This window comes from Mytilus californianus, unplaced genomic scaffold (assembly GCF_021869535.1).
Source record: "Mytilus californianus isolate M0D057914Y unplaced genomic scaffold, xbMytCali1.0.p SCAF_9, whole genome shotgun sequence".
NCBI classification, from domain to species: domain Eukaryota; kingdom Metazoa; phylum Mollusca; class Bivalvia; order Mytilida; family Mytilidae; genus Mytilus; species Mytilus californianus.
In genome coordinates this window covers 67990462-68009829 of record NW_026262745.1, presented here as the reverse complement: position 1 = coordinate 68009829, position 19368 = coordinate 67990462, and the positions used below count along the sequence as shown (strand labels likewise).

Sequence of the window (19368 nt, the reverse complement as noted above, 5' to 3'; positions counted from 1 at the left end):
AACTAATAACGACTTCGCCGGATTTCTAGATCTAGATCCAAGTTTGACAAATTTGGCAAATACACTCCGTATTGATAATTTCAATTTATAAGTCTTATGCAAATCATTTGAAATGTTAGTTAATGCCCTGTGCGCATTTTTAATTTGTCTACTTTTTGTTAGTGTGGTTTTTACCTTTATTTTTTTATGGGTTTGACAAAATGGCATCAATTCCAAAAAGGGGGGGGGGGTGAGGAGGGGGCGGAGGAGTGTAGGAAACACAAATTATGGATCTGCTCAAGATTTCTTATTTTTGTTTGACGATTCTATACTAAAGTACAGTTTTTAACATGTTACTACTTTCGAGAATGTCTCAACAAAATTGAGAATGGAAATGTGGAACGTGTCAAAGAGACAACAACCCGACCAAAAAGCAGAAAACAGCCGCTTTCAATGGCAATTTGTTATACGTGTGCTAGTTAATTTTATCTAGCCAATGTCACAGTACTGACCTGGACCTGCAAATGGCCAAAGATAACAAAAATCTAGAATTTGGTCCACGAAGACAATGCATATTTTCATTGATGGTTATGAAATCCTATCTGAATAAATTAAGTTTTTCTCCCTTATCAGTTGAAATTTCTAAAAGTTGGCACAAAGTAGAAGAAACGGGGAAACAAACCTTAGTTCATATTCTGTGGAAAATGAAATCAAAATCATGCAACTCTTGATATGAGCAGATTTTTACAGATCGTTGTGATATGAGGCTGGTCCTGGATAGTTTGTACACAATAACACATGCTATATGAAGTACACAACTTCCGACAAGAAACAATGAGAGGATAAAATAAAAACCTATAAAAAAAATGTTTAATACAAATATATCTCTGTATGGATTATATTAGTACTAATATCAACAATGCAATTTGCCCGCGGAAAAATTATAAAACCGTATTTAAAGAGAATATATTGACTCAAAGGAGAAACATGAATATATGCCAATGGTGAATTTTTGTCTGAATGGCCAATTGATTTCAAAGAGGGTTTTTTGAACCCATAATGATATATTACAAACTGTATGATATTCTGAGGGTTTTATTGTTTTTTTTTTGTAATTTGCAACTTGAAACACTCAATGGATGTGTGACCAAATTGTGGCAGATATTTTTTTTAAGGGAAAGGGTCGTCAAAATACAGACTTGTATGCACCTGTCCTAAGTCAGGAGCCCTTTGTTCAGTGGTTGTCGTTTGTTGTTGTGGTTTATAAGTGTTTCTCGTTTTCTAATTTTATATAGATTAGACCGTTGGTTTTCCTGTTTAAATTATTTTAAACTAGTCATTTTTGGCCCTTTATAGCTTCTTGTTCGATGTGAGCCAATGCTCCGTGTTGAAGGCCGCACTTTGACCTATACTTGTTTACTTTTTACACATTGTGACTTGGATGGAGAGTTGTCTCATTGGAACTCATACTACATCTTCGTATTTATATCATATGCATATAAAATAATTGTAATAATTAGAAAAAAAGATAATCAGAACAGAGCATACTTATTTAAAAGAAATTTAAAGGGCTGGGATTTCTTTTATATACAGAAATATTGTCAAGAAATAGGAAAAAGTAAAATAACAAAAATATCAAATTCCAAGGGAAATTCCAAACGGAAAGTCCACCCTAGAAAAGAGTGAAAATATTTACTGTCAATTATGCAGTACTTAGTTGCCTTGTTTAATCATTCTGTAATGAAATTACACCAATGTGGTATGTATGAAAACTAATTTGATAGAGAAAATGAATTTCACCATCTATAAAATTCCAAAAAAAAAATTTAGAAACACCAACTAAAAATACCAGGCTTTTTCTTATTGCATGTTATATGGGATGGCTGTTACATTTTTTTTTTGAGAGGGAGGGGTGAAAAATAATTTAAAGAAATTATTTACCATAGTTTGTTGAAAATAAATAAATGATTAATTTAAATTAATGGCAATGAATAAATGCCTATGGCAAAAATAGACAATTTACCCCAAAAACATTGAAAATCAATATTTGATCCAAAAATCTTCCAAGCTCAAACACATCCCCACTTTTTCTCCCAAAAAATTAAATGGTCTTTAGGAATCTATCTATGTGTATGTGTATGGAGAGAGGGTGTATTCTTACCTGTTCTTATGTTTATGACCTATCTCTTGTCTTTTAGGCCTTGTAGACTCTCGGAGAGGCACCTAGCTCTGTCTTCTGTTGACTTGCTAGAAGCTGTTCTAGGTAGCTACATTTCAGTTTACTTAAGCTTTCTTTCCAATAAATGCCAAAAAAAGTTTCCGTGTTGCTAGCATATGTTTAACGGAAGCAAAGCATCAATATTTAAAATTCAGTGCGATATGAAAATAAGTAAAATTTCTTGGTTCACTTTGACTTCTTTCCAGATTATGCACTCCAATCAAATGTATAAGTGTGTTCTTTTTTTACTGTGAAATAGGTTTTGTGAGTGTGTCATTGTCATAATTTGGTTATTTCAAGAAGAAATACCAGTAAATATGAAGTCACACTTGTTGTTTTCATACTCCATTGCAGACAATTTATGGTTACATTATATTTTAAATTTGTAAATAAGGGATATAACTCATAGAACACCTGTGACTGTTTTTTTTTCCTATTTCAGAGATTTTTTGTCAGTAATACATGAAATGTATGTAAAATGTGTCATGCAGTAATTTCATGTAATTCAGGTCTAAGTTAATTCATAGCTTAGGGGTAATAAATGGGTTTTAATTATGATTTAAATAATTCAGAATTTTATCAAAATATAGGAAAGTTAGATGCAAATTTCAATATCTTGCAATAATTTATCAACATTGGATTTTTGATATTTTTGACAATATCCATTGGTCTATTCACTGATGATTATTTCATGAAAAATTAACTGCCACTTTAGCAGATTGACGGACTCAAACATACTTCACAATTCATTGTGGCCTACACGGCCATTATAGCACCCCCTACCAAAACAACATTCGAGACAAATCTTTCCTGCAATAGTTTACTTTTGTCTTTCCAGGTAATTTTTAGCAAATATAAGTTCAAATGGCCAGTAACACTGTTAAAAACCAGAATTTATTGAGTTGAAACTATACAAATTTGTCATTTTGTCTAGCGTTTTTAGTGATTTGTAGGGATTTATACAAATAAGACTGTTTCTAAAAATAGATACGATTCAACAAAGTCTAAGATATATTTTTACTTTTCCTTTATATATAAGTTTTCAAAAGTATAAAAATATTTCAAAAGTTCTGAGATGCCATTTGGACAATATTTTGGATATTGCATGGTTTTCTGGCAGACTGGCTCTTAAGATGCCTACCGCATTAATAGACAATGGCCTCATTTGTACTGTATAATGAAAACTATATGCCATTATCATGAATCCATATACTCGGTAACTAAAATATACTTTGAAATAAGAAAGGACACCAATATTGCAATATTGGTATAGTATACCTAAAAAAGTTTGTCCGCGTGATGGTAATAAAGGGAACCAACATCTCTTCTTTTCCGTCAAAATATTGAACCGGTCAGAAGTCTTGGTATGTCACGATTGATTGTAACTACTTATTTGTTTTGTTAATATATAAATTAAACAAATAATTATATATCTGTTTATACAACTTAACTTTAAACGTTCCGTTTACTTATTATCTATCGTCTATAGTAAAATAGCACATAACGATGAAAATAACGTGCATGACATCAACATGATCAAGGGGACGTCACAAAATTTGGAATGTATGAACTTGTAACTGATGATTAAACCCAATGACATAATTAATACTTAATTATATTTAAATATTGTGGTCGATGCATTGGATAACTTTTTTTAACCAGTTCGTGAAAAAAAAGGACTCATTTTTTGACAAACTGTAATAGCTGCATGCATATATTTTGAGAAGAATTTAAATTTATATAATCATTATTTAATTACAAGAATGTTCATCCACAAAGGAAGTCCAATATGTGAATGTACTTTTTCCATTAGCTAGATTAACTTGTGTACAGGTTTTTATCGCATTCTTATGAAGATTTAAAAGACTGCCCAGAAGTAGAAATATGTATTCTTTTCCTGAATGAACACTTCTTATATACTATGCTTATGTAAAGACTTTGCCTCATTTCAATTTTACATTATACCCAGAGGACCCTAAATATAATAAACTGAGAAATCATATAGAGTTAGGCATGTACGATGTAAAAACCGCAAACATGTAAATAAGTGGACATACTGTATTTACAGATGGGAGATTGACATGCTTGAAGCCGTATCAAATATAATACACACAACATGCACAATAGATGTAAAATGTTTATATTATAATAATTAAATTGGCTTACTCAAAATGTACCTATATGTTATAACTGTTCCGGTACTTAAGTAAAGATAGTAATAGTTATGTCATATTGTATTTTATAGGTCTTCATATCTGAATTTGACGAGTTGATTTCATTATTAAGCAATCGCTTTCACATATAAGATAGGTGTAAACATTGAATTTGGTTAATTATAAATGTGATTTTTATATGGTTCACTCATTCTTTCTTTTATTATATCATTTCGTTTTCTCTGTTCAAACTGAACAAGAACTTAATCATTGAAAAGGCGTTTCGTCAATATATGAATGCAAAATAAATGTTATATAACTAACAGATCGACGACAAAAAAGACACGTCTAGAGTTACATGTAGTTTTCCCTTCGCACCACCACCAAATTCTACAAATAACATTACAATGGACTCTCTAACATAAAACAATCATTTATGAGTTTTTTCACGTAGGAAGCATTAAATGTGATAGGATGTAACAATCTTTTTTATATAACCATTTGTTTTTTGGATTAAAAAATCACAATAAAACAATATTACCACAAAACATTGAATCCTAAAATAACGGTGTAGATACAAAAGTCGAAAGTTCAAATGAAATACTGATAACAAAATATGATACCATCAAGACGAACTCTCAAAATAAAAACCCTAAAAGTTATTGGACTTTATTAGAATCCCTTTAAAATTTTGACAAAAAAACAGAACAATCATCAAATATAACAAGCACTGAGTGGGCTGAATATTTTTAAAATCTCATTTTCTGGAATTCAAATGGTTTTTAGTTAACCATGTGTCTTTAAAATCTGTCTTTGAAATCTCGCAAATCAGTGTGCTAGTAAGAACACAAAGATACAATCGTGTAAGTCCTACCAATCCCCTAAAACAATTTTACAAGCAAAAATTACATTCAATGATATTCAAATATTGTTTAACCCTTACCTTACTTATGACAGTGGCGTAACAGTACAACATACGAACACACTGTCAAATCACTGAAAAAGGCTGAATTAGAAAATCATTTTTATTAACTTAAAGTTATTTCTAACTCAGTCAACATTATCATGTTAAAAATAAAAGACACAGCTTTGAAATAATTGCAACTGTACATGAAGCTGTCAATGATAAATCTTAGTATGTTTCTCTTGTAGATTTTTCTGGTACAAGACAGCAATCAAGCGCACGTTTGGGTCACACGGTGATGTTTGTCGTAATCATCATTTTCGGTTTGTCTATAAGTTAGATTATTTGATAGGGTTTTGATTTAGTTAAAGTTCCTTCTCTGATCGTTCATGTATTATGCCTCGATACAAATTGGCTTTAAGAATGACTTGACCTATATATATATGTATATATATATATACATAATTACTCTAAATATCAGCCAACAATGTTAAATCTGCAAATTTGCGGAAGCAAATGTTTGTTCTTTCCTCGCCTGGATTCGAACTCATGCTATCAAGATATTGAGACAACACCGCCTGCACTGTGTTCGGCGCTCTAGACTACTCGGTCACCTAGACTGAACATATATACACACATACATATATATATATATATATATATATAATAAACGGGCATGTGATTTTAACTCAGGCATGCACAAAATAATTTTATATACTAGTAGCTTTAAATGTAAATGGTAATTCATTTATATATTCATTCTAGTTTATTATTTATCAAATCGAGAATGAACATTAGATTTTGATAAATAATGGAGCAATATAACCTTTTAATCTACTTAACAAACCTTATCTTCAGCATTGTAAGAAAACTACTCAAATTCTCGATATAAAAAAACCGCATACATGTTCTAATTAATCTTAACCAGTTTATTTGACATACTTTTCAGGTCTAACAAGTATAATTATATTAGCAATAATAGGAAAGACAAAGAAGTTATGTAAGTATTTCATAATATTATACTATATAAACTTAGTATATTTCTCATTTTGTTTTCATTTGAATTCCCTGTAGTGTGTTAAGAACGATTTACACTGCAAACCAACGTAAATGCTTTATAGGTAATTTTCTATAGCATGTCCGTCTTGCTCCATATAAACATGTTACACTGTTATTGATATTTATCACTCATGTGTCATAACGGAACATCGAATAGAAGACATAATATATTTCATATTCAGCAATACATGCATTTGAGTTTGACGTACTGAAGTCATGAAATGATTGTATATTACTATACGATAATGCACATGATTAATTGTACACGATAGGAACACGGAAATTATCTTTTTGTTTAGAGTTAAGCTGTCAATCGTTTTCTAACATAACATCAAATTACAACATCAAACATGTCATATATACACTAAACATGTTTAGCGTGTGAATAAATAAAAACATTGTTTTCGGCGTTAGTAGATGCATAAACAATATAAACTATTCTATTGTCCTAAATTTCGACAGACATCCGTAAAAGTATATCATAAATGTCCAAATAGGACAACAACCTTTTCATTTATAAAAATGAAAAAAACAAATATAGCGTATTGCAAATAAGCTGTTTTAACAAGCAATTGGAATTGGAGGTCTGTTTCTCTTTTCCAACATGAATTTCTGTTTATCGGAGGTTGTTTGGTTAGTTAGCTGTTTGAAATTTGCCTTATATCATAAACATGTTATCTATATTGATTGACTGGTAGGTTCGGTTGGATGATTGGTAGGTGGGTTATTTGGTTGAAAGAATAATGTTTTGCTTGATTGCTTAGTTGACATTGTGCATATTGTTAATTTTATCGAATTTCACATTATTCAATCGATGAAGGACTTGTTTGGTAGACTTATTTGTTCAACTTGTTTGGTTGATTGATTGATATGTAATTTAATCGATTGATTTAGAACGTACAGAGACTCATATCTCATTTTGGGTATTTTCTTTTTTTACGTGAGGCGACAAATATTTAACGCGCACTAACCCAGCTAATCAGGTAACACGATCATCCTTCCTCCCCCCAAAAAAATGGTTGGTTGTCTTAGTTTGTTTACTTGTTTGACTGATTGATTGATATAATGTAATGTAATGGATCTATTCATAACGTACAGGAAACCATAGTTCATTTTGATAAAAAAAAAATATGTGAATCGACCAACATTTAACGCATATTTACCCAGCTGATCACGTAAAACTATCATATGTCCTCCTTTAATACAACGAACTGTGCTTTTAGGAACACACGAAAGAGAAAGATGGAGGGCCTGTATTTCCTTTTCAGGTTCGAACACAACTTTAACTTGTAAATGAATTATTCTATTTCTAGGAAAATGCAAGAATGTAAACCTTGCATCTTTGTTCTTGTTTTCGCGGATCAACCGGGATTTATGATTTATATACGCGATTTGTTGTTAATTTGTTTATAATCTAAGGGAAATCGGACATACTAAGTTGAATATTTCGAATTCTACTTGAATATGAAAAGGGAGCTCGCGCTGACAATATGTGCTACTTACGTCTGAAGATAGTTTCTCTATTTGTTCAGGACGCATGTGTACGTGAGTGTTAACCATGTTAACGGGAATATATGATTTGAGTCATTTTCAAGTAACATGATGTCTGATCGCTGACTACGTGTTTAGGCATTGGGAGTTTTATTATATTTGACACTGAGATTAAACAACACGTCTCTCTTTATGTTAAGAAAATTCACATACTGTGAAAATACGGTGCAGTGGTTAACAGTTGATTTTTGTTTCTGGTGTATGTGAATAAACCTGATTACACTTTGACAGTGAAATGAATTGGACAGAAAGCATTTTCATGGAAAAAAGGGAAAAACATGTTACACAGAGGAACAAGTGATCAGTATGCTGGAGTTTCTTATCGACAACATATTTGTTGAATTTGGAGGTAGACTTTTTTAACAAATTGTCGGCATTCCTATGGGAACGAACTGTGCGCCTCTCCTTGCCGACCTCTTCTTTTTTTCATATGAATCGGAGTTCCTTCAGACACTTGTCAAAAACAAGAAGATCAAAGAAGCCAGATTATTTAATTTCACTTTCAGATATATTGATATGTTCTTTCCATTAACAATCCGAACTTTTCTGATTGGGTTCCATTAATATATCCCCTAGAACTAGAAATTAAAGAAACAACAGACACGGCGTCCTCCGCCTCATTTTTAGACTTATACCTCGAATTTCACATACACAGTCATCTCAGTACCAGAATCTATGACAAACGAGATGATTTTAATTTTGAAATTATTAATTTCCCCCACCTTAGTAGCAATATACCAACTTCACCTGCATAATGGATATACATTTCCCAACTTATTTGATATTTAAGAGCTTGCAGCTCCTACTCAGACTTTGTAAAACGTCACCAGTGTCTGAGCAGAAGGTTGATGAACCAGGGGTATGTCAAAGAACGTCTCGTCCTTTTTCTAAAATTTCATCGGAAGGTACCAAGACCTTGTTGATAAATATTCCGTATCAACTTCACAAATAATACATGATGGTCTTGATGTATAGGTTCTGCGTACTGACGTTGCTTATCGTCTTAATAACGTGTTATATTGTTCTTTTGTTTGTCTTTGTTCTATTATTAATATTACTTTTACTGTTTGGTCTGTTTTCTGTGATATCCATTTGACGTGGCTCGGTACTTATACATCCCGTCAATGTGTTTGTATTATCTTTCATTTTTGCTGGTGTGTTTGTATGTGTGACTTTATGTGTTTCTTTGGTACATATGACGTGGCTCTGTACTTTTAAAGATCCCGCCATTTTGTTATTGTTCTATTATAATATTATTATGTTATTGTTCTATTATAATTTTGAAAATACTTTGAACGACAAAATTATTTTACTCGCGTAGTGGTATTAACCATATGTGGATTCTTAAAAATTCTAAAGAATTTCAGGATAATTTTAAATCTCGGTCTTTTTCTAAAATTAGTTCTAACAAAACTTTTGATTTTTCAACCCTGTATACCACCATTCCCCATGTGAAATTATAATTTTGAAAATATATTTCTTCCTGTGTGACGTTTACATTTTCTGGCGTCAAACACGCGACTCTACACTAAGAGTAGTTGTGAATGCAGTCAAAGGACTTTAAATATTTCAATCCTTTATGGGTTGATTTAAAATACATATATAAGTAAGCAATGAATGTGGTTGTTAAATTTGATAGATGCTTTTTGTGCTTCTTTGTTAAATGTTTGTTTGTTTTGAGATTGTGACACAGTGACGACTGCTGTACCCATATTTTGACAATGTTACCTATTATGTCTGTTTTGTTCACGCATCGTTGTAAATATCATGGAATTTGATGCGATTGTCATACAAGTGAGAGGTTTAGCGCTATAACATGTATAAAACCAGGTTCAATCCACCATTTTCTACATTTGAAAATGCCTGTACCAAGTCAGGAATATGACAGTTGTTGTCCATTCGTTTGATGTGTTTTATCATTTGATTTTGCCATTTGATTAGGGACTTTCCGTTTTGAATTTTCCTCGGAGTTCAGTATTTTTGTGTTTTTACTTTTCATCTTATTATGCTACCTCTCCGATTATTGTTTGTTGGATGATTGAGACATAAAACACATAAATATCAAGCTGTTAAAAAAAAAGACGGAAAATACCAAAGGTTTTTTTTTCAAACCCACAAGTCAAAGATAACTGACAACGCCTTGACAAAAACTAAAAACCACAAAAAGACAAACAACAGACTACAAAACATTCAAAACACAACTCAGACAATCAAAGACAACACGAACCCCACGAAAACTGTGTTAAACTCTAAGGTGCTTTGAAACGGTAACCAGATCCTTTTTCGCACACACGTGACACCCGTCAATTTACTATAGTTTGTTCTAATGTTGTAGGGGAGGGTTGGGCCTTCAAACATGTTTAATCCCTACATTCTTTATATTCCTGTCCCAAGTCAGCAGCCTGTAGTTCAGTGGTTTTCGTTAGTTCATGTCTGTCATATTTGTTGTTCGTAAATTGTTTTGTTATAAATTAGGCCGATAGTTATCTCAATTTAAACCATTGCCGTGACCTCAGGCTATTCATTTATCGTGGTTTCTTTTTATAGAATCAACGCTTTCTAAATCTGTCACTGAAATGGACTCACTAAATTATATTGAATTGTTTCCTTTGTGTTCTTAATTTCACTAAGTTTGATTGGCTAATTTATTGATTTTTGTTCACTAATGTAATTTAATTTAAAAACTTACCTTTAACTCTTGTAACTTTTATATGCCTTCACTGGGAATCGAACCATTCCTTAAAATCTGTTTTTTGTGCCTGACATCAACACATCGACGAAACCTCGCGGCTACCAATGGGTTGCAATTTAGATGTCAATTTTATATATATCAATGAACATATGATACATATCGGTACACACAGGGCTTGTAAATATATATACACATAATAGGCAACCGTATAGTACAAGTTTGTAGCCGCGAGGTTTAGATGAATGAGTTGTAGAGTCAAGTTAGAAGTAGAAATTTGTCAGTTTCGGTTCGAATCCCTGTTTTCTCTTGTTGGTTGTTCCTTTCTTTAGGATTTCTTATTTTGTATGTTAATGAGGATATTTTTATAATATAAGCGTGTTTCTCCTTTATTTTTGGATTACTATTGGCTGTGTCATATATTTGAAAAGAAAATTATTACATTCACTTTGTCCCTTTTTGTTTTTTGAAATATAGTTTTATTTCATCTGTTTCAATACGTATTTTAACAAATGTTTATTCTCCAATCCCTATGCGAGTAAATCGTGATGTGCCTAGAATTAGGTTTCTTGCTATAAATATCGGTAACATACATATTATATATACTTAGATAGTCATATAGAAATAAGGTTCGAATATGTCTTATTTTGTAATATACAGTACAGTATGCTGAAAGAGCATGCTATTTTGTTTTAATAATTTTTCATAATTGTATCCACTACCTGTATTCTTCTAATTAATGGCGGTTTCTTGTGAATCAATTAAGCTTAGTATGTGGTTGATTGAACTCACTGATAATAGGGCCTCATTAAGGGAAGAACTGTAATTTTGAAAAGACGTATCGACAAAATTTGGAATAATAGACACAATGGATAAGCGTTGGATCGTTTAACAGAAACCATCCACCCTTCGGGTACATGGTTTCTTTTTAACAAACCAACGTTTATCCATCGTATCTATATTATTGAATTGTTTCATATTATTCATTTCGGGGACTTTTATAGCCGACTTTACGGTATGGGTTTTTCTTATTGTTGAAGCCCGTACGGTTGCCTATAATTGCTTACATTCACTTCATTTGAATTTTGGTGGACAGTTGTCTCATTGGCATTCATACCCCATTTCCTTATTTCTTATGTCATGCAATAGCCGATTGGCATTTGACTCTTATCTACTTCTAAGACACCATCAAACCATCGGTCATGTTTTCTAAATTTTCTTACCCTGAAACTTGACCGAATGTGAAATTGTAACAACGTTTATCGTGACTAAGGATACACAAGAATGTTACCGATATAAACAACAAACACGTTAAAAATAAAGACTACAAGGAACAACACTTAAAACTGAAGCAAGAGCAACACGAACCATTTTCAACAAAGGGTTGATATCGGGTACCCTAAATGTTGCAGCCGTCGTATCATCATGTGAGTATGGGTTCGGTGATAAGTCGAATTCCTTGATGCCACACTGTGATGAGAAAAAGTTGACTGGATTGGGATTAGTGATAAATAACATATTCATGGTCAACATTTTCTCTTAACGGTCAACCAACTCGTGCTTGCGTTCATAGAATTTTTGAAGGGATGACTTCAACTTCAGCACTTAAAACCTTTGGTTTGAAATTTTCCCTGTAAGCAAAAATTCTCTGTCAGGGAAATCATAAAGAAATGCAAGGTATGGAATATCGTATCAATTGCTGGCGTTTCTGGAAATTTTGCCACATATCAACGAACGGTTTACAATTAGGAAGCTTAAGTACGCCTTTTCACTTTTCATATGAAAATACTACATGAAGTCTGCACCTTATGATTTAAGGAATAAGTCGGAAAGAAAGTGAACCAGTTATCAGTTGAAAATCATGCTACCATGGGAATGCCCTTTCTTTGTTTCCTCTAAAGGAAACACATTTTGTGTCAATCAAGAAATCTAGCATCTTGTAAATATCAGTTTCAGAGAACTTCTGTGTTTGAATCAGAGAGTTCGTTTACAAAGTATGACTTTTCCATCCCTGAAACACGATGTTTATAGTTACGTTGATCATTCTTTTTATTTAATGAATTCATTCAATCTAATCTGTCTCTAAGTTTGGAATGAAGAATACAACTGTAAAGAGTAGAAAAGTCAATGTCGTTATATAATTGCAAAAGGAAAGAACATTAGATTGAATGGAATCGAACAAATGTTTGGAACATGTTTTTTTTTTTTCACATAATTATGATTCTTACCACCCGTATAGTGAACCCCGACTTTGAGTACTGATAATATAGACCCTCATAGTTTGAAAAAAGGCTTCGTGGAAAACTTGGAAGACCTAGCAATATAATGGTATTTGTAACGATTATGTTTGTATCCACTACCTTAAAGGAAGAGCCAACTCTATATATTTCATTGAAAATCCCAAGGAAAATAAAACCAACCTATACACATTTAGGATTTCCTGTTTGGAAAGGGTACTGGGTATAGCTTTAGTTTTCTTCATATCTTATTCCAATATGAAACAGTTTATGTAATGGGAATTACAAAAGGAAGCGTGGTAGATTTAGGCTTTATCTGCTTAGCAACATTTGGGTCATCAAAGGTCGATGTAGCATGATAATTCATAGACAAACTCAGTTTTGTTATTCTTATTTGTATCAATAACCTCACAGCCATAAAACCATTCCAGTAGAATATTTACGTCCTTTTCTCATACAGTTGATTGCCTGACATATTCCGCGACTGATTCTGTCAGTACTCAAAAGCTGTGTTTCCAATTGACTGTGATATTTTTTTTAGATGACAAGAATTTGCGTAAAACAGATAAAAATTATCAGATTGTTTAAAATGTTGATAAACAATGTCCAGGATGTCATTGAAATTGTTATAATTTGATTATCTACAGATGGATGCTGGCCTTACATGTAAAGACAGTTTATGTAAATTCAGAATGTATTGCTAAATTTTTATTATTGCAAATAATGCGACTTGGTAAGTATCGCAATGATAAGAACTCGCATTCTGACATACATATTTGTAGGCAGCTTTTTCAGTAATCGCAAACAAATATTATCAATTATGATCTGTCATGCCGAAATCCCAATAATATATACGTGCACTCATTAATTTCTGAATTAACAGATACTAAATTAGCCGATACTGTGACTGCTCAAAGTTAACTAGCGACAGGTTTTTAGACTGGTCCGACCTGTCATAAGATTAAAACCAAGATAGATAACATTCTAACATGGGTGTATGATTGTTTATATGACTGCCGGTAACTTTAAACAGGTCCAAAACTGAAGTTTACTTCGGAATCAGTTCTGAAATATAATTGAAGTTGATATGTTTGAATATATGTGTTTGTTTGGTCTGCTCCACACTAGATTGATGAAATATTTTGAATGTAATCGTACGCATGAAACTTTGATTGCCAAAAATATTTTCTGATTTGTCTTTTAAAACGATTGAAAACGATATAGGTTGCACTGATAAACAGCTTATCAAAGAGAAGTTCCGGGAGTATTGACCCTTTTTAAGATCATAAGTCTTCAACCTATTAAAAATGATCATATGTCCTTAACATGTACCTATAAATAAAGGCAACAGTAGTATACCGCTGTTCGAAACTCATAAATTGATAGAGATAAAACAATTCCGGGTTACAAACTAAAACTGAAGGAAACGCATCAAATATGAGAGGAGAACAACGACACAACAAAAACACAACATTAAAATGTAACACACACAGAAACGAACTATAATATAACAATGGCCAATTTCCTGACTTGGTACAGGACATTTTAAGAAAAAAATTGTGGGTTGAACCTGGTTTTGTGGCATGCCAAACCTCCCGCTTTTATGGCAACGTCAAACACAACACCAAAACGACAACATCACAGGACCACAATACAAATAAATGGAAGAACATATAGGACAAAGAAACACACGAATAGTAGCTAACAAAAGGTACTAGGCTTAAAATTCAATACGCCAGACGTGCGTCTCGTCCACACAAGACCAACCAGTGACGCTCAGAGGAAAAAAGTTTGAAAGCCAAAACAAGTACAAAGCTGAAGAGCATCTGTTGTTATAGAAAATGTCAACATCGATAGTCAAATTAAACTTTGATCTTTACCTGAGGACAAGCATCCCAAATCAAAAGACTTTAGTTCTTATATATTGTTTATAAGTTATATCAAAATACTTCAAATTTTAAACATGAGAGATGAGAAAACTCCCAGTGAAATTCACCGTTCCCTTTCCCAAACAAAATGTATATGTTATGAAATGTCGCAAGCAACAATTATTTCAATTATTTCATCGAAATCTTTACGGTTTCGATGGAGATGCGATAGTTTATTTTAAGTCAGAACATGACCTGTGACCTGTGAACATGACTTCATTAACGAAGTACGTCAAATTAAAAGATAAGATACAAATATAAATCATGTATATCATATTCATAAACATGATCAAGGGAAATACCTCTTATATTAAGTCTCCGGATCGCTTCGGTCAAAATTAGTTGCAACATGATGAGGATGTAAGGGGCAGTTTGTAAAAAAACCTGATTGTTTAGTTTCTTTAATTGTTACGAAGAAGGAATGATAAAAAAAAACAGTGTTCGTGAATATAACACTCACACGAAAGAGTGTTCGGTTAAACAGTGTCAGTTTCAAAAACGTATAAACTACTGTGAAATATCATATACAAAATATCTAAGCAACATCTTACGAAACCAAAACTAACTTATAAGAAACAAAAGCGTTGGATAACAAAAAATAGCAGAACAAACCCTAAATATGTATTAGTCTTCCAACCGAATGGTTGGAAAATCTAATAATCAGAAAAAAAACCCACTGAAAGTGGAATGATCTAATAATTAGAACAAACACTATAAAAGAGGGACGAAAGATACCAGATGGACAGTCAAACTCATAGATCGAAAACAAACTGACAACGCCATGGCCAAAAATAAAAAGACAAACAGACAAATAATAGTACAGATGACACAACATAGAAAACTAAAGACTAAGCAACACAAACACCAAATAACTGGAGGTGATCTCAGGTGCTCCGGAAGGGTAAGCAGATCCTGCTCCACATGTGGCACTCGTCGTGTTGCTTATGTTATTATAAATCCGGTAAATAGTCTAATTCGGTAGGTCACATTCGTGAAAAGGGAAGGGTATTGTAGTTACGACATAAGGAACATTTCCGATATCATCTGTGAAACGGTTATTCCATAACGGTCAACCAATTCGTGATGGCGTCCGTAAAATTTACGAAGGGATGATTTCAAGTTCACCATTTGGAACTCTTGGTTTACTAGCTTCCTTGTGAGCAGCAATCCTCTATCAAGGAAATCATGATAGGAAATACAAACCCGGGAATATCGTATCAATTGGGAGATATATACTCCGTATGCAACGTATCCGTGGAAATACGGAAATAACTAATAAATAGAAAAAATCAAATCGCTGGAAAAATGGAAAAACGCATAACCAAAAACAAACCTAATCGGAAGAGTGGAAAGTAATATCTTTGTAAAGCAAAGACCTAAATAATAATCACAACACAATTTAAATGTCTTACTACTGAAGAGTGAAAAGACCTGATAAAGAGACAAATTAAATGTTCTACACAATTAAATATTTTTGAAAACACCATTGCAGAGATGTGTTTAATCACAATCTTGACAAAGGAATAACGAATCAGAGGACAACAAAAATACTCAAGAGTGTACACTCTGAAATGTATCGACTGCTCTATTGATTATGCTAGACGACAAGGTCATATGAGTTATGCAAGGCAGACTAACAATCCATACACCAAATATAATTTAACCTATAGTATCTGAAGAACCGACACATACACATAACTCAACACGATCAATGAATTTCAAAAATTAGATCAAGGTCAGCTAAATTATGCGAGTCATACATATTCATTTTACAACCATTTATTACACCAAATATACTTTTTTAGTTGACTAATTGCTTATAGTATCAAGGAAATAAGTCAAATAATAAGAACGCAACATTGAACAATGAACCATGCAAATAAGATTTAGGTCAGATTAAAACTGCCAGACCGACATGTTCACCTTACAATCAACTCATTCACCAAATAAAGTTGAGTTGCTGCTTATAGTTTCTGACGTACGGACCTAATGACGAATCTCAGACCACTGCATGCGGTCGAATTCAGGTAAACCTTGTATGATGTACATGAAAAAAAAAAAAAAAAAAAATACGAAACCACTTTTTGTTCCTTTTCCAAAAACCATATTAGAGTAAACTGATTTTGATAAAGATAACTAGACTGTTTTCTTTGGATTAGATTTGTTAACCAATATTTGAGTTAAGAAATTAACAGTAGTTTACCGATGCTCATATCTCTTAAATAGATTGGTAAGGACACATTAGCAATAACCGATGCAACTATAGAGTTAACCTCTCCGGCTTTGCAGGTATTACCCGACAGGCGATATTACACTCAGTCAAAATGTCACAATCGTGGATACAACCTGTGAAATTCAGATCAGACGACCATACTGGTAACTAAAGACCTAATACCGCGAAAACATGCGCTTCTGAATAAATGAATTAAAAGCTTTTGTATTTTCATATACAGTGTGTAGTGTTGGTTCATATGACTCGCACTTTACCCATTTTCTTGCATTATCTTCATCTGCATTCATCAAGAACCCTGTTTTCTGTTTGCAGTTGTTAGAATTTAAGCATTTGTTATGTTGAGATGTGTTTCGTCTTCTTGTCGTTTGGTATTTATTATATTTGAAACTCTTAATGGGTGGTTTGGATTTCTCTTAATTTTGAAGTCAAAATAGAACGCGTTATAGGTATATAAAAACATATATTAGTTGATGTTTTTCTGTTACATGTACTTATAACCCTGGACCGGTCAATCAAAAAAATTACGCAAATAAACTCAACATAGATACCAGGATTGAAATGTTGTACGCCAAACATATATTTTTGTTTCGGTAAACGGGTCTTACAAGTGTATTATCCCGGTTTAACCGCTATCACATCGATGTTTGTGCATTTAAAAGCAGTGGGTTCAACATTAAAATTCAATAAACAGAAGCAGTATTATGTTTTAAATTATATGTATTTCATATTTGTTTTTCAGCAAAGGAGAACATGCAAAAGGTCAAAGTGGAAGTGACACTTGAAGGTCTGGTTTTATATATTTGACTGTTAATTGATGATTCTTTTTTCAATATCACACCACGGTCCGAAACCGAAGCGTAGGAGGCCACTAAGCATCATGCATAAACTGATAGTTTAATGTTTTTGATATTTGTGTAAAGTAACTCAACTCTGTTTTTTTTTTTAAACTGTATAGGTAATTTAACTATGGTACAATATCCAAACAGCATTCAACCTCCAATATTCATGTGGTCAATCGTTTTTGAATATTTCAATTGAAGACAAAGATTCAAAGAATGGCAACTATAGGTTGCACTTTGTAAATACATCTGTTTCTTAAACCACGCCTCTTTTGGGGAGATATATAATATTAATAGATAATTAATTTTGTTTATGTACTGGTTCCCGGATATGATCTCTATGTTTCATCTCGTAGAGACATAAATTGGGAATGTTACCAGTAAATTAACATATTCATAGTGATCAAGTTAAAATCTGTGGAAATCCTTAAATCAAGGTAGGGGTACCATAGAATTTTAATGTAAGTTTAAACTCATAGAAGTTCGGGGCATATAAACGTTGAAAATATGCCGCACAGCCCTATATTTTGAACTTTGAAAAAAATAGTAGTGCATATGAACTTTCCATTCTAGGACATAATTTTTTTTCAAAACTTCATAGTAAAAGTGGTACAGTTTTAGCCGTGAAAGGAGTTCCTATGGAAAATTGCATTGTTGATATTTACAGAAATGCAACCTATAACATATAACAACTACAACCTCTTTAAAAAGGGCGCCTTTCTATACAGAGTTTGTTCCTAGTTTCCCTTTGGTATTATTCATACACATGTTTGAATGTCTGATGTCGTCATTAATATTTCCAAAGGACAACGTTTAACGTGGTAATCAAGTGTTTGTTCGGTACTTAACTGAAAAACCGAACCATTCGATCAATAAATTATTCTAGGTAACATATGCATTATTATCAAACAATTCATTTTGTTTTACATTCGTCAATGTTTTATCCTCTTTATACGTATGCGTTCATTGTATTAATTAAGCACGTATTATGTACAGAAAACAATTAAACACAATAATTTTGATAACATAAGAATCACCATATCTTATACTAGCACACTTATTCGTATACTAATTTCTAGGTATAAAATAATATCTTATTTGATAAATAATTGAACAATCGCTAGAATTAACTAGACATCACAATGATCACTTTATGTATGTTCTATCACCGCAGATATGTGACAATCGGTCAAATGATGACTGATCCTCTTATTAGAATTGAAAATGTCTAGTAAAACATTGTATTGACGTAGTGAAATACATAATGCTAACATTGCCATACATATATTAAAGAAATGGTGTTACCTAAAACATGTTTGCATAGTATTATAAAACGTATATATCAATCAGATTTGTTACATAGTTAAACAATAAAACTTATAAGCAGTTTAAAATTTAAAAAAGAGAAGCAAATGGTTAGACAAAAAGTAAAGAATAAAAAACTTAAAAAAATATAGACAATGTCTAGGCTATAGTAAGAAAGTCGACTAATTTCACAAATTAATACCCATAAACCAAAGACTGAGCATCACAAACCAATTCAACAATCAGCAGTTAAATAAGAACAAACAACCAGCA

General features: G+C 32.3%; 1 long non-coding RNA gene across 1 annotated transcript in view; it reads left to right on the top strand.

Annotated features, from left to right (window-relative positions):
- Positions 1 to 6259, top strand: part of LOC127714711 (uncharacterized) — a 10194-nt gene extending 3935 nt beyond the window's left edge. The window contains exons 3-4 of the long non-coding RNA XR_007987883.1: positions 5503 to 5577; positions 6204 to 6259. This is a non-coding gene — a long non-coding RNA (uncharacterized LOC127714711). The remainder of the gene's footprint in view (positions 1 to 5502; positions 5578 to 6203) is intronic.
- Positions 6260 to 19368: the final 13109 nt, after the last annotated feature.